Here is a 5,244-nt window from a genome sequence, read left to right on the forward strand (position 1 = left end):
TGGGGGGGGGGGGGGGTCTGTTACAAGCAATAAACAACTGACAACAATAATTATACATGTACCAAATTGTACTCATGTTTTCAAAGCTGATAATTGTAAACCTTGATGGGTTGTCCCCTTCCAACTGCATGCTTTGGTACAGCCATCCTTCAGACTGTGGCCCCCTCCCATTGCCACCCCCATCTCCGATTGTAGACAGGATTTTTTCATCTGAAAGAAATAATGTCCAATTAATACGAATTTGCACAAAGGACTGGAAACAGAATTGTAAGTAATTCTGATTTAACCAACAAATGTACAAAAGCACAATGATAGATTATTTTCCCTAATATGTTCCAACTGACAGTTGAGTAATTACAGGTCACCAGAAAGGTCCACCACTGAAACAGGAACAGTTCAAATTGGAGTTTGTGTGTGTGTGTGTGTGTGTATATGTGGAAAGGGGTGGGGTGGGGTGGGGATGCGTGTGTACATGTGTGTGTGTGTGTATATGTGGAAAGGGGTGGGGTGGGGTGGGGGATGCGTGTGTACATGTGACTGTATGTTTTGCAAGCATTACACAACTGATTATAATAATTATACAACAAATTGTTCTGTCAGTTACATTGAAAACTCATTTAAAAAAAACACTTACTGTTTTCCAATGCAAACCTTCAGCTTGTTGAAGAATGGAAACTGGTTTTGCTTTTTACCATCCAAATGCGATGAACGGCCATGCCATCAATCGGCTCACTTTTTTTTTGACCAGTTAAGGCACCTCCCCACCAAATGCAGACAGTTTTTTTTGTGGTATAACTATAAATCTGAAAGAATAAAAGCTATTTATTATGCACAACAGAATCATAAAAGGAATAGATTCTTAGTTCAAATCACCATTTCAGGCAACAACAACAATAAAGAAAAACAGCAAACACCTAAACACACACACACACGGTGACACACACACAGTGACACACACACACACACACAAACACACACACACATAAGAAACAAACACACTTTTTAGTCTTATATTCCAAGAAAAATACATAATAAAAAAGAAAAAGTCTCAATAATTAGCAAATCTATATCTTCCAAGTTCACTGAGGCAATACTCACTCAAAGTTTGTAAAACTCTTGAAACCAGTCCAGTAATTATGTCTTGCGCCTTCGGTCTTAGTATTGGACTGTCCAGTCTGGTTCGTTTCTGTTGGTGTATCACATAGTGCTCTTGCAACTGCCAGTTTTCAATCTTCCCAACGCATTTGTTGACAACGTGCCGTTACGTCCAAGTTCGATAACTAGGAACGAAAATTCTGAGTGACCTCCCTTGATCGCCAAGGGACAGTACTCTCAGTCTCAACCTTTCACAGTGGAATCGAAATTAAAAAAAGTTTCTGTAACAGTTTTTAAAACGCTAGCAACTTCAAAGCCAGTGTGACTGCTGACACATGTATAAGATAACATGCTACACTTCAGCATATATCAGGACTAATAGTAATACAGATCTTGTGACGCTGAGGCGAATGGCAAATGGAACTTTCAGCAGGAAGAAATTCAGGTAATGTTGAACTGTGCTGTTGTAAATTCATAGTTCACGATCCGTTGGCATTGTGATTGTTGACTTATTTTTCATACGAGTCACAAATATCAAAGCAATATCATGCATAACGATTGGAAAGGTGGATTTCTCTCTCTTTCTTTCCTGCCTTCTGTCTCTTTCTCAGTTTCAGTCTCTCTCTCTGTCTTTGTCTGTCTGTTACTCTCTCTCTCTCAATCTGAGACTTTCTCTCTCTCTCAATCTGATACTTTCCACACATGTGCACGCAGGGCACTTACTGTTCAATCTTACAGCTTCAGGTCAAATGCATAACTGTACAGTAAATAAGAGATCTCAGGAGAGGCATGGGGAGTTATTTTCGAAAATGATCTATTCAAAGACACTTAAAAATAAAAGTTAAATTTTTAAAACAAGGTTTGATTGACAACTGCTCTCTCCCCTCCCCCCACTCTATTCCCACTCTCTATCTCTCTGTCTTCATTAACAAGTAAAGATTTGAGTGTGTTTAGACTATTGTAATTAATGCAATTCACACATCAATGCTTTCAATTTTCATTGCAGGGTGGGAGGAATTACCATGAGGATGGAACAGAAAGCATTCACAGGGATGTAAACTACAAGGTACAACCCCGACATTCTGGCTGTTGAGGCCAAGTAAGTGTGTGTCACTGTGTGTGTGTGTGTGTGTGTGTGTGTGTGTTTGCAGGTAAAATCCTTGTTTAACGCTAAGATGAATCAGAATGTTCCAGCAGTCATATTATTATATTTATAACAGAAAATCATATTTGAGAGAAGGCAGTGTTATTGTCAGGCCTCAGCCTAGGGTCATTGATACATGCTGATATTATATGACGCATTGTTCTAATCCTTGGCTGGTCGGCCATCACATCATTTCGGCATGTTGGAGGTCTTCCGACAGAACAATTTGTTGTAGCTGGGACATCTTTACCTATGCATATTTTTAGTCAAGGTCCAACTGACATTCTATTGTCTTAGTCTGGGGAAAATTTTGTTGGAAGGTGTTCTGTGTGAGTGTGTGTGGGTGGGGTGGGGGTGTAGGTGGACGGGTTGGTAGGGCTGTTATCCGTGCCAGGCAGCATTGACATAGAGCATTTCATTCAAACACACAATGATGCTATCAAAGTTAGCAAATTCACAGAAGTAAATTCAACAATATTGGCATAATGCAAAGACAATTTAAACCTTATTTACCTTCAGTTCTATGTTCAGCAAAGAACAGCAAAGAACACCAACAAAGAAGACATAATTATAGTGTTTACACTGAAGTTCTGAAATAACACTGAATTCTTTGTTTTAAGATTGTTGCATTCTTTGTCTTTGCAGGTGTCATAGCATGTGGAGCAGATCTTCAAAGTCGCCTATTGCAGACATGTCATCGTCTGCACTGGTTGTATCAACAACTTTTTCCATGGCTACTGCTGCAGATTTTACAAATATATCGTCTGCTGCAAATTCAACAACTTCTTTGTCTGCTGGTGCTGCAAACTTAACAACTTCTGTGTCTGCTCCTGTTTAAAATTCAACAATTCTTGTTGTCTGGAGCTGCTGCAAAGTGAATGACTTCTTTGTTTGCTGCTGCAGATTTAACAAGTATATCGTCTGCTGCAAATTCAAGAACTTTTTTTGTCTGCCGCTGCTCCTGCTGCAAACTTAACAACTTCTGTGTCTGCTCCTGCTTAAAACTCAACAATTCTTGTTGTCTGGAGCTGCTGCAAAGTGAATGACTTCTTTGTGTGCTGCTGCAGATTTAACAAATATATCGTCTGCTGTAAATTCAACAACTTCTTTGTCTGCTGCAGATACTACACATTCAACAACTTCTGTGTCTGCTCCTGCTTCAAATTCAACAATTCTTTTTATCTGCTGCTGCAAAGTGAGCGACTTCTTCCTCTGCTGGTGGTGTTGCAAATAACCTCATATTTCCTTGTCTCTTCTGGCATCATTTCAGATGTATAATATATATCTGCAAAGACTTTTTTAAACCCAAAAGATGGAATAGAATTGGTAAATTTCTAGGTACAGAACCTAAAAGTGTGATATATCCAAACTCACTTCTAGAAACTTTAGAACTGATTCAACTTTTGACATTTTCATCATGGTTGTGTATTTTTTATTTTTTATATTGTGGAAATATCAGGGAATGATGAATAAATGTTTAGAACATATTCTCAAAACATGTTTCTAATGGTTTTATTTATTTGTCTTTTGTTTTGTTTTATGTTAGCATGTACACTGTTTGGCTCAAAATATGAGACCTGGCCAGTACCATCCTTCCAATGAGACAGAGATCAAAAATCAACAGCCTGCATGCTCTCCGGATTAAGTAATACAACAAGATAAAATAGCGTTAGCTGCAAAGTTAACCATTCTCACCAAAAACCTTTTTCAAACTTTGATTTGTTGGTGTTTGCTTGTCTTTTTTTAACACGGTTTTAGCTACATATATAACAAACACTACAACAACAGCAGACAGAAAAGATTATGGGAAATGCATCTTCAAATAAGAAAAAAAAATTACAAAGCAAAAAAAAAATTTAAATACAATTATTTTCCTTATGATTTGTTTGATTATGTTTTTGGGGGTTCTTTTTAATGTTAGCACTCAACGTGAAAAATACATTCAAACAGCAGTTGTATTATACTTTTATTTTGGTCAAATTGACATTAGCGGTAAACGTTAAATTAACGTTAATTTAACGTTATATTATGGTTTTATTTTGGTTAAATTAACGTTTAATGTTAACGTTAATTTAACGTTTATCTTGATGAGTAAACTAACCTAAATCTAACGTTAATTTAAGGTTCGCCATAAAACGTGAAAGAAACGTAGCCATAAAGCATAAAACTAACGTTAATTTAACGTTACATTATGTTTTTTTTTAATTTTTTTTTTTTTTAACAAATACATTTTTTTGAAAGTTTAGTTTTTGATATATATGTCAATTAAAAAAAAATTATATTTAAAAAAAAAAAAAATTTTTGACATTTAAAAAAAAAAAGTTTCTTGTTCAAGTTGTTGCCACCACAACAATAACTTTTTTTTTTTTTTTTTTTTTTTTTGATTTTGCTTTGATTTTGAACGGTTATGTGTCAACGTTTATTTAACGTTTTTTTTAACGTTTCAGTGCAAACCGTTTTTTAATTGTTTTCGGGCAAACGTTAAATTAACGTTTGAAATTGGTTTGATTTTGAACGGTTATGTGTCAACGTTTATTTAACGTTTTTTTAACGTTTCAGTGCAAACCGTTTTTTAATTGTTTTCGACCAAACGTTAAATTAACGTTTAAATATGGTTTGATATTGAACGGTTATGTGCTAACGTTTATTTAACGTTATTTTAACGTTTCAATGCAAACCGTTTTATATTGGTTTTCAGGCAAACGTTAAATTAACGTTAAAAAATGGTTTGATATTGAACGGTTATGTGTCAACGTTTATTTAACGTTATTTTAACGTTTCAATGCAAACCGTTTTATATTGGTTTTCAGGCAAACGTTAAATTAACGTTTAAAAAAGGTTTGCCATGAAAACGGTTTGCTTGTTAACGTTAATTTAACGTTAATTTAACGTTTGCTTTATAACCGTTTTTCTGCTAACGTTAATTTAACGTTGATTTAACGTTTAATGCTAACCGTAAACCAAAATCTAACCATGCAAACGTTAAATTAACGTTAAATTAACGT

General features: G+C 35.4%; 2 long non-coding RNA genes across 2 annotated transcripts; one reads left to right on the plus strand and one right to left on the minus strand.

Annotated features, from left to right (window-relative positions):
- Window positions 1-75: 75 nt before the first annotated feature.
- LOC138952627 (uncharacterized) lies at window positions 76-1,238 on the minus strand. The gene is made up of 3 exons (XR_011451396.1): window positions 1,099-1,238; window positions 635-803; window positions 76-210 (listed from the first exon to the last, which is right to left on the minus strand). It is a non-coding gene; the product is annotated as an uncharacterized lncRNA (long non-coding RNA).
- Window positions 1,239-1,400: 162 nt separating this feature from the next.
- On the plus strand, window positions 1,401-3,856 carry LOC138952626 (uncharacterized). Its single transcript, XR_011451395.1, has 3 exons — window positions 1,401-1,540; window positions 2,102-2,194; window positions 2,885-3,856. It is a non-coding gene; the product is annotated as an uncharacterized lncRNA (long non-coding RNA).
- The last annotated feature ends 1,388 nt before the right edge of the window (window positions 3,857-5,244 follow it).

Source organism: Littorina saxatilis, linkage group LG17, assembly GCF_037325665.1.
Source record: "Littorina saxatilis isolate snail1 linkage group LG17, US_GU_Lsax_2.0, whole genome shotgun sequence".
Taxonomy (NCBI): domain Eukaryota; kingdom Metazoa; phylum Mollusca; class Gastropoda; order Littorinimorpha; family Littorinidae; genus Littorina; species Littorina saxatilis.